This window comes from Danio rerio, chromosome 7 (genome assembly GCF_052040795.2).
Source record: "Danio rerio strain M-AB ecotype USA chromosome 7, GRCz13ab, whole genome shotgun sequence".
In the NCBI taxonomy this organism is placed as follows: domain Eukaryota; kingdom Metazoa; phylum Chordata; class Actinopteri; order Cypriniformes; family Danionidae; genus Danio; species Danio rerio.
In genome coordinates, this window is record NC_141027.1 from 75,395,386 (window position 1) to 75,406,613 (window position 11,228).

Below are 11,228 nucleotides of genomic sequence, written 5' to 3' on the forward strand. Positions count from 1 at the left end.
CAGAGAGTCATGAAGTTAGAGGCCAATCAAGTACCACATGAAATTTTCAATGTTGACAAGGCTGGGGATGTCGCCATAGGAAAAACATAATAGGCCAAAGGGCCATAGTTACCGTGCCGGGCCACAGAAGATATCAAGTATAATGTGGATGAGAACATGTGGTAAAAGACCGGGCAGTATAGAAGATTACTTTGTTATTTTATTATAATTGTGGTGCTTTTCCTGTTTGCAGTGATGTCCTTCTGCAAAAAAAGTCTGTACTGCAGAAATTCTGTGTCTGTATTTTTTTTTACATAAACTGTAAATTTTATAAAGCAATTTTTTTCTTTGTTTTGTATAGAATTTTTGCCGTAAACGAAAGAAAATGCATGCATTTACTTAACCCAACGAAACAAAACTGTAACGAGACTTCAAATATAAGGGCAGAGCTGACACATAAACTAATGCAGTTTCTGTAATGTCAGCTGATGATAGTGTTTTTATTGTCAGTGTGTTCTGACTGACTGAATGTTTATGTTGGAAGAGAACATGTGTTTGTGTTTTGAACAATAATTTCATTTTGAAACATGATTGCAGTGTTTTGTTAGACATGGTGTAGTGTGTTCGTTTATTATTGTATTTTGAAAAGTAGTTTAGAGGTTTAGTTTACAATGTGTGATTTTGAGCATAAAATTAACTGTTTTGCCAATTGTGTATTTTAGGTGTGTTACTGCGTTAAGAGTTTAGCAAACTTGTTAAATGTATTGAAAAAAGTGTCATAGCCATTGTAAAAAACTGTAATAGAGCTACTTTGCATACTTTAACAAGTAAAATAAAAACAGTTTATTAAGTGATCTGCTCTAATTGAACAGCAAATGCAGTCATGTTTACTCGCTGATTAAAGTATAATGTATCAGGAAGATTTGTGTGCCTGTTTTGACGTCAGTAACAGTGTGAACACACAGTGATGGTGTTTCCAGATCTCCCGTGATTTATTGCAGCTCTTCTACACACCATTTCCCTCACCTCTGTTATTGGAGGCCTCTGACCCTTGACCTCTCTTATAGCACCGTCTTTTAACGGAGGCCTACAGTATAAGGCATGCAGGAAGACAATAATAAACTTCACTGTACTTCAGAAAGTGCATCTGGAGATCTGCTTCAAAGACTAACGTTAATAACCACCAGGCCTTGGTAGTTTATCTGCATCTTTTATTGGAAAATCAATGCAATTGCAATGCAATGCAAACCCACTCGAAGGCAGGGAGAACAAGCAAACTCCACACAAAAACACCAACTGGGCCGAGGTTCGAACCAGCAACCCAGCGACCTACACACACACACACACACACACACACACACACACACACACACACACACACACACACACACACACAATTAAAACAACAGCACCCACACAGCCTCATTTTTTACAATGGCTATGACACTTTTTTTCAATACATTTAACAAGTTTGCTAAACTCTTAACGCAGCAACACACCTAAAACACACAATTGGCAAAACAGTTAATTTCATGCTCAAAATCACACATTGTAAACTAAACTTCTAAACTTCTTTTCAAAATACAATAATAAACTAACACACTACACCATGTCTAACAAAACACTGCAAACATGTTTCAAAATGACATAATTGTTCAAAACACAAACACATGTTCTCTTTCAACAGAAACATTCAGTCAATCAGAACAAACTGACAATAAAAACACTATCATCAGCTGACATTACAGAAACTGCATTAGTTTATGTGTCAGCTCTGCCCTTATATTTTAAGACTCTCTACATTTTCATTTTGTTGGTTTAGCAAATGCAGGCATTTTCTTTCTTTTACTGCAAAAATTCAATACAAAAAAAAATTGCTTTATAAAATTTACAGTTGATTTTAAAAAATACAGACACAGAATTGCTGCAGTACAGACTTTATTTGCAAAAGGACATCATTGCAAGATATACAAACAGAAAAACCATCGCAATTATAATACTGTAAAAAACAAAGTAATTTTCTATTCTGCATGGTCTTCTGCATTTGCCCGACTTCTTCTCTGGCCCGGCATGGTAACGATGGCCCATGGCCTATTATGTTTCTCTTACGGCGATGCCTTTTCGCCAAGTTGAAGCCAGTGTCGTCAACATAGATAATTTCATGTGGGACTTGATTGACCTCCAACTTCATGACTCTCTAAAAGTAATTAGACACAGTGTAAATGGTTCACTGTACTATAACTAATGTATGCACGCCAGGTTTATAGAGTCGTTTACTGCAAAACACACTGTGCATATAATCATTGTATTGCATAACCTTATCTGGACATATTGGTGATGGAGTTCTGTGGTTACTGTTCCTTTCAAAAACCTCATGAGTCGTTTTTTAGAACATACAGTATGATCATGTGATTTGAAAAATCTCAACACATGAGTGTGCTTTCTAGATGGGAATCATGTTCATATGGGAGATGGGAGCTTTCATATATATACACAAACACACACACACACACACACACACACACACACACACGTATGTTTACACACACATACATACACATATACATATATGCAGGGAATATATTTGTGTTTCAATTGACAATATGAACAGCTGTTTACTTTGGCTTTAGCCTATATAGGTTCTGTTTAGAACATGGTGTTATCTGTTCTGACATACTGTGTGAAAGCATTGGTAAATTGAACTGTAAAATTACATTGTTTTGGTTTTGGTTGAGTTTGTGTGTAAAAGAAGTTCAAGCATTTTAAATTTGTGTTAACTGGATGCATTTTGTGTCAAAGCAACAAGAAATGTGTAAATTGTATAGCCCACGTAGACGGATGTTGTGCTAACCGTGTTAAGAGTTTAGGAAACTTGTTAAATGTATTGAAAAAAGTGTCATAGCAATTGTAAAAAACTGTAAAATGACGGCTGACGTTCCGCCACAATATGACGATAGAGACTGCATAATAAGTCTTTGTGTAAGAAAAACAGCATTTTCTCATTGTACATTTCAAGAGATATATATATATATAGAGAGAGAGAGAGAGAGAGAGAGAGAGAGCCCCACCCCCCTATTCAATATTCCATTTCAGCTGAAAGTACATTAACATACTGAATATTGAGTAGGGGCGGAGCTTTCTTTTTGCACATCATTCCCTCATAGCAAATTAATGGTAAGGTGGTGTGGTTTTTATATAAAGCCGTCAAGCTGACATCGACAGAAAAGAAAAACACTCAAAACGCAGAAACAAATGCTCACAGTTTGATTTAAGATTACCAAACTTAACTGTTCAGTTTTATTTTTAGTGGATTAACATGCACAAATTAATTGTTCAACTAAAGACTAACGTGTGCTAGCAAAATAAACATTGTAAAATTTTGATTTCATGCAAACTTTAAAGTCGACCATAAGCGACAACCTTTTTTTCGTATTATGATGCAGTTTTTAGAGGAACGGAATATTAAATGAGAAAATAGTGGGCGTGGCTTGTTTTTTTCTACTGCGAGCTGATTGGATATAGTAAAGTAGGCATTCCATTCAAAAAAAGGGTTTGGGCGGAGTTATTACAACCAAACAGACTCCTCTTCCTTTGTTGTCAATACTGACAGCTGGGGAAGCGTTGTTATGTATATTAGCCACGCCCAATACCTCAGACACACGTAATCTGACAATGTAACTGAAAACAAACAGGTTTCAGATTTCAATTTTAGACTACAGGGGCAAACTATTGTTTTTTTTTTTTTCCTAATAACATGCACAGATGAATTTTTCAGAACAAAACTAGCAACCCGAGCTAACAAAATCAATATGGTTGGTTTTGATTTCATGTGTACTTTAATTACTTCATTGCGAAGTCATTCGTTTGAGGTTTTTGTGTCTTTCTACATAGCATCTCCAGTTTCAGGCTTTAATGTCATCCTGCATGTCCTGATTTGTACCAGAACGAGTGATTCAGAAAGGAGGACAGGCACTCATTTTCCACTAACACTCCTCCACACGTCTGTTTTCCAGCATCAGCAGGCCGTCTCTCATTCTCCAGGGTTCATTGTGTTCAAAAAACTCATAATTTCTACTCTTTTCTACTTAAATCTTGCGTCCTCCTCCTCCATATCAGTCCTGGTTTATCCTACCTTTCTCAAATCATCAATCCATCTCATAATCAGTGCTGAAATTCAGGAAGAATTTTCTAAATTTACACTGACGAAAACAAAGACCAGACTTTCTGAGATCAATTAAAGGTGCTTTAGGTACGTTTGACTTTTATAAATCATAAAAATACCCTCATATGTTTGCAGATATTTGAGAAATGCTAATTGAACATGTTTGTTTGTCTGAAAAACAATAGATTCAGTAATTCTCCTTTGAATGTCTACCTGTTTTTCTCACTATAACCAGCTCGCTCTCGGTTTACTAGTGATGGGAAGTTCGGATCATTTTACTGACTCGGATCTTTGAGTCTCGTTCATCAAGATGAACGAATCTTTTTTCGAGTCATTTCGTTCATTTGGTTCAATTTGCCAAAATATTATTAAAATGTTACGAATTGCTTCCAAACACATCTACAACTAGCCCAAAAGGTTGATTGCACGACAAATAAGTCATAACTAGAATACTATAAGAAGGAGAAAATAATAATTAAATGTTTACCTGCTCTTTTGTATATGAAGGCATTGTTGTCTCTTTGCTCAGCTCACCTCTTCATGTCTTCAAATGTTAGGGGTTTATTCACGTTACACTGACAGTCACATATAATCTTAATCAATGTACACAGTCTAAAATGATAGGAGCCATGACCGTTCGCTCATCACGTGAGAGAATGACTCAAACCCGAGGACTCCAGAGATAAACAGTTAAATTCTTTTTCCGGCTCTAAATGCGTATGATTGGCCCGTGAGGAACGAGTGACTCAGACCCTATAGAGGACTCGAGAGATGAACAGATCTAAACTTTTTCCGGCTCTAAACGCGTATGATTGGCTCGTGATGAACGAGTGACTCAGACCCGATAGAGGACTCGAGAGGTGAGCGGATCAATTCTTTTTCCGGCTCTAAACGCATATGATTGGCTTCTGCCAATGTGATGAAGACTTGAAATCAGGGTCTCTGCAGATATCATAATGTCAAATTTAAGACCTTTTAAGACCTTTTTAAGACCATTAAGTATTAAATTTAAGACCTATATCGCAATATCAAAAACACGCGAGAGAAAATGTAAAAGCACAAAATTAGGGGTAAAATAAAGTTATTTAAATTTCGCTCTTTCGCATTACAACGCTCCCGACTTATAAAACTGCGCTTGCGACATGTGTCAGTGAAATAACGGCATACTCTGTCAGCCGAAATCATGTCGCGCGCACTCAAAGCGAACTTCCGCAAACACATCGATGACGTCACATTCGCCGCGCACACTGAGTTTAATAACAGAAAGCTGATTGGCTATTGCAAGTTGACTTTTTTGTAGTTGTAATACCGCAAATTACAATTGGACTTGTGAAATATAGAACTACAACACCCCAAAAATCTAGCAACAACAACAAAAAGAATTTAAATAAGCATTAGATGTAGCGTTACATGGACATCGCAAAAATAAGACCTGTGCAAAAATATTTAAGACCTAGAACAGCAAATTTAAGACTTTTTAAAGCCATAAATTTCGATTATTTAATTTAAGACTTTTTAATACTTTTTAAGACCCCGCGGGGACCCTGGAAATTAACGATAACAAATGTGTGCACGCGCGGATGGACGAATCACTCCCTGAGAGGACTCGTAGTTCCCGAGTCATTTTGAAGATTCGTTCAAAATGAACGAATCGTTCATGAACGACCCATCACTACAGTTTACCTAAATATATTTCAGCACTCTGGGTTGCCATGTTGGTGGAAAACAGTGTATTTCAATTCAGTGATCTAATATATGCAGCACAGCCAAAAATACGACCTCTGAAAGATAGTAACAGACACCGAAATGCGATACAGATCCAGAGTTATAAAATTTATTTTGAAAAAAATTGTTCATTCATTTTCCTTCGGCTTAGTCTCTTATTATCAGGGTCGCCACAGTGGAATGAACCGCCAACTATTCCAGCATATGTTTTACACAGCGGATGCCCTTCCAGTCGCAATTCAGTACTTTGAAACATCCATCCATACACACTCATTCACACATATACACTACGGCCAATTTAGTTTATTCAATTTACCTACAGTATAGCGCATGTCTTTGGACTGTGGGGGAGCACCCGGAGGAAACCTACGCCAGCACAAAGAGAGTATGCAAACTCCACACAGAAGTGACAACTGGTCCAGCTGGGACTGGGAACCAGCAACCTTCTTGCTGTGAGGCAACAGTGCTAACCACTGAGCCACCGTGCCACTTTGCAAACAATTCAGTTATTACAAACGTAAACATTAGCTGAGCAGGCATGCTCCTGTTCAGTGTTGCCAAGTGTTTTCAATGTGTTTTCTAGTGCTGTCTCCTCACAGCAAGAGGGTCGCTGGTTCGAGCCTCGGCTCAGCTGGCGTGTCTGTATGGAGTTTGCATGTTCTCCCTGCGTTCGAGTGGGTTTCCTCCGGGTGCTCCGGTTTCCCCCACAGTCCAAAGACATGTGGTACAACTGAATTCGGTAGGCTAAATTGTCTGTAGTGTGTGTGTGTGTGTGTGTGTGTGTGTGTGTGTGTGTGTGTGTGTGTGTGTGTGTGCGTGTGTGTGTGTGTGTGTGTGTGTGTGTGTGGATGTTTTCCAGAGATGGGTTGTGTCTGGAAGGGCATCCGCTGCGTAAAAACTTGCTGGATAAGTTGGTGGTTCATTCCGCTGTGGCGACCCTGGATTAATAAAGGGACTAAGCTGACAAGAAAATGAATGAATGAATGAATGAATGAATGAATATTTTAAAGCAGTAACTGCAATACCGTGAAACTGGTATTTTTATCAAAGGTTATCATACCGTCAGAATCTTATTCCATGCCTAGTGAAAAATATAAACGCAAGAGGAGAATTACGAGGAGAATTAAATTGTTATTTGTCATTTAGAGAGGCAGGAACGGTAGAATATATACACACCAGAGTTTTAGAAAATCTTCAGAAACACAAAAAGGGCAATAAGTTTGTCACTAGGGAGGTCTGAAAAGTCGCTAAATAGCAACAAATTTGCTCAGTTGGCAACACTACTCGCGATCTGATGTGTTGATGTCATCAATCTGGCAACCTACAGGGGTGTCATGTCATCATGAACAAAAAAACCCTCTCCACTATTTTGAATTTGGACTGCAGTGTCTAGTTTAACCACCTTTTAATATGGCAATCATCCTGCAATTCCCTTCATATTTTTAAAAGTATGCATTGGCTTTGCTGATCCAGGTTTGTCTTTCCAAGAATCCTCACAAATAGAGATGCAAATCCCGCAATAACTCAACAGTCTCTCTTCTGCAGGGAATAACAAACTTTCCTGGAGCGTTTGAAGGGTTTTCTTTTCAAACGTTTATAGCGCATGCGTGAGATAGTGGCCACACTTTACAATAAGGTTTCATTAGTTAATGTATTTAAGACAGAAGACTTAGAGAAACTTGTTCATGCTTTTATCAGCAGCAGGGTGGATTACTGTAACGGCCTCCTCACTGGCCTTCCCAAAAAGACAGTCAGACAGTTGCAGCTCATCCAGAACGCTGCGGCCAGGATTCTGACTAGAACCAGGAAATCAGAGCACATCACACCTGTCCTCAGGTCTTTACACTGGCTCCCAGTTACATTCAGAATAGAGTTTAAAGTATTATTACTGGTCTATAAATGGCCTAGGACCTCAATGCATTACAGATATCCTCACTGAATACAAACCTAACAGATCACTCAGATCTTTAGGATCAAATAAACTAGAAGTTCCAAGAGTTCAGTCAAAGCAGGGTGAATCTGCCTTCAGCCACTACGCCCCTCACTGCTGAAATCAGCTTCCAGAAATGATCAGATGTGCTCCAACATTAGGCATGTTCAAATCAAGACTGAAAACACATCTGTTTAGCTGTGCTGAATGAGCACTACGCTACCTCCGACAGATTACACTATTATGTTTTTCTTTTCTTTTTCATTCTTTTATAACCTGTTTTTACTAATTTTACTCTGTTTTTAATAATTTTATTGTTTGTTTTTTTATGTTCTTAAACTTGTCCTTTTTATTCTTGTTTATGTAAAGCACTTTGAATTGCCATTGTGTATGAAATGAGCTATATAAATAAACTTACCTTGCCTTGCCTTACTAACACTAACTAATAATGAATAATAGTTGTACAGCATTTATTAATCATAGATCAACATTTACTAATGCGTTATTAACCTGCAAATGTATTCTTGTTAACATTAGTTAATGCTCTGAGAGTTAACAATGGATGATTTTATTTTCGTTAACTAACGTTAGGCTGTAATAAACATACTGTTCATTGTTTGTTCATGTTAGTAAATGCATTTCCGAATACAACTTTATTGTAAAATGCTAAGAAAATCACTAAAACTCTATGGCCTGATTTTCTTCTACGGCCTGCCGTATTAGTATTGACAGGAGATTGCTGACTGCTGCGTTTGACTAGATTGTTTCCATCATGCACAGCAGCAGGTTCATAACCATAACCATAATCCCGATTCTGTCATTTTCCAATGCCGAAGTGTCAAAAACTCAAGTCAGAGGCTTAATCAAATAATGACATGATCCTGTAGATGAGTCTGTAGAGGGAAAAAAAAGGCTGAAAACCTTGGAAAAATAAAGTCAAATGGATGTAAACAAGTCATTTGATCGTTGAACATAATCTAATGATTCTAAATATGTGGATGTTAAAAGGAAAGAGTCATTTTTCTAATTTACTTACCCTTAGGCCATCCAAGTTAGAAGGCCTTTTTCCCCAGTAAAATGTCAGTGATTTTTAATAAAAGTGCGGTGATTTATATAATGCAAGTTTAAAAGAATATACACAGTTAAAACCAGAATTATTAGCCCCCCTGAATTATTTTTTTCCCCAATTTCTGTGTAACAAAGAGAAAAAAAATTCAGCACATTTCTAATCATAATAGTTTTAATAACTCATTTCTAATAACTGATTTATTTTATCTTTTCCATGATGACAGTAAATAATATTTGACTAGATATTTTTAATTAGGCAAGTTATTGTATAACGATGGTTTGTTCTGTAGACTATTGGAAAATATAGCTTAAAGAGGCTAATAATTTGAACCATTAATTGAAAACTGCTTTTATTCTAGCTGAAATAAAACAAATGAGACTTTCTCCAGAAGAAAAAATATCAGACATACTGTGAGAGTTTCCATGCTTTGTTAAACATCATTTGGAAAATATTTTAAAAAGAAAAAATTTAACTGTGTGTGTGTGTGTGTGTGTGTGTGTGTGTGTGTGTGTGTGTGTGTGTGTGTGTGTGTGTGTGTGTGTGTGTGTGTGCGTGCGTGTGTAAGAGAGAGAAATATAACAAGATCAATGTTATGCCATACAATGAAATATTTGTGTGTAAATTTCATTAATAACAAAACTGGAATTAATAACTCCACAAGATCACAGTGTACCAATTAGTCCACTCCAGTGAATACAATATGGAAAAATGTATTTAAAATGGAAAATTTGATTAAATAATTACAAATTAAAGAATATGATTTCAATACAATTTAAAGAAATAAATTATATATATATATATATATATATATATCGCATAGCAAGTTATATCATAACATACACAAATCTAGTAATATTGAAGTCTTATTAAACTGAACATCCTTTACAGCATTAAATTATCGGGATAATTCGCCCAAGAATATGCATTTTTCCATGTCATTTAACCTGTCCACATGTGATTACAATGTTAGCTACGGCTGGTTATTTACAGTTCAGCATTGTTATTACCTGCTGTGACCCTATCAGAAAAGACCTGCCAGAATGTGACATTAAACATGCGCCGCCGTGTGCTTTGACAAGCTGTTTTATAAACTGTTCGGAGGGAATGTGTCCTGGCTAAGGACCCAACTGCCATTCTCGCTAAGAACTGTTTGTCTCAGACTTGGACAGGACTCGTTTACTGCATTTCTTTTCCATCAAAGTATTTTCAGGTATTCATACCAAGAGTTGAGCTTCTAACATTTTGTGCATACACTCAAAGAATGATGTTTGCTTTGTTCAAACTACTTAAAATGAGCTGAAGCAGCTCAATTCTTGAGGCTTTTTTGGGGACAACTTAATTGTTGTTTGTTCAATTAACCTAAATTTGTACAAACTAAATTAAGTTAACTTAAATCCGTCATTTTGCCCCTGTAAAAATGGCTAGTGTGGAACCCTGCAGTTTTTTACAGTGTGCACTGATGACCCAGACTGTTTTTTTCTGGACTGTAAAAAAAAAAAAAAAAACAAATGCAGGGTTTCATACAATTCAAAATAAATCAAGTTAACTTAACAAACTTAAGTGGATTAAACAAAACAAGCTGTCTAAAAAAAAATCTTGAGAATTTTGTTGTTTCAGCTTATTTTATTTAAGAAACAGCAGCAAAAGTCTTTAGCTGCGTCCCAAATTGCATACTTATGCACTATTCTACGCCATTTTGTAGTATAAATAGTGTGTTCACATTCAAAACTCTAAAAATATTAAGAGCACTTCAATTACCCGGATGATGCACTCATTCAGCCGGTAAAATGAAGTGTGTAATGATGGACACTTCACGCACTCAACGACCGCAGGTTTACTCATGTAGCGGAAGGGGCGGAGCTATCGGACGCACATGTTGAATAACTTTATTAATTTTGGATGGTGAAAGTAAAATTCTCTTAGGAGAGTTATTATAGCGCCTCCCAATGGTGAATGCGGCAATACTCACGGCAGGTATTATTTGATAATTTGTTTGTTTATTTCACTGATTTGGCAACCGTCAAACGTCATCAGGGAAACGGTTTTAATTTCCGCTTAGTAAAAAAACAGTGTGCCATTTGGGACAACACTACATACATATACTATCCTGTTGAGTGTGTAAGTGCATAAGTACATAGTGCATGAGTGCATAGTGTATAGTGTGCCATTTGGGACGCAGCTTTTGTTTTGAGTGTGTTATTTTACCCTGCAGAAAACTCCCTTTTAAGTTTTTAACCAACACTTGCAGCAGGTTTGCACATTTGCGTCAGACACTTTTTTTTACAATCACTCAGCATTTCTTAAAAAACATTGTGCATTTAGGAAGTGAGGTTCACACAAGTGAGTGGGCCTGACAAACCACC

General features: G+C 36.8%; 1 long non-coding RNA gene across 1 annotated transcript in view; it reads left to right on the forward strand.

Annotated features, from left to right (window-relative positions):
• Positions 1–11,228, forward strand: part of LOC147843285 (uncharacterized) — a 38,314-nt gene that overhangs the window by 6,944 nt on the left and 20,142 nt on the right. The gene's annotated exons all lie outside the window — the stretch shown is intronic.